Raw genomic sequence first — 358 nt, forward strand, 5'->3', positions numbered from 1 at the left:
TTGGAATAGAAGTATCTACATTAGTTGTTGCGGTTTAATTTCACATGTTGCATTAATCTCTTTTTTGTTACCAATTATCGTTGGTAACTCGGTTTTTCAAATATCGGTGTCTGGTCATTTTTTGTTAATTTTACACTACGAGCTTGGTGGCCATGCTCAAGATAAGCAATGTTGATTATCAATATTGTGTTTTGGTCAATCTATCGCTCCTAAGATTTTTTTTTAGTGTGTGTTTAAATAGATGCCATGACATGTTTCTGGTGAGTCAAGATTAGGTGAGACGGGTAGCATCATCACCGCCTGACATAGAAAGTCTCTGGTGAATCAAGATTATATGGTAGCATCATTATCGTCAATA

This window comes from Triticum dicoccoides, chromosome 2A (genome assembly GCF_002162155.2).
Source record: "Triticum dicoccoides isolate Atlit2015 ecotype Zavitan chromosome 2A, WEW_v2.0, whole genome shotgun sequence".
Taxonomy (NCBI): Eukaryota; Viridiplantae; Streptophyta; class Magnoliopsida; order Poales; family Poaceae; genus Triticum; species Triticum dicoccoides.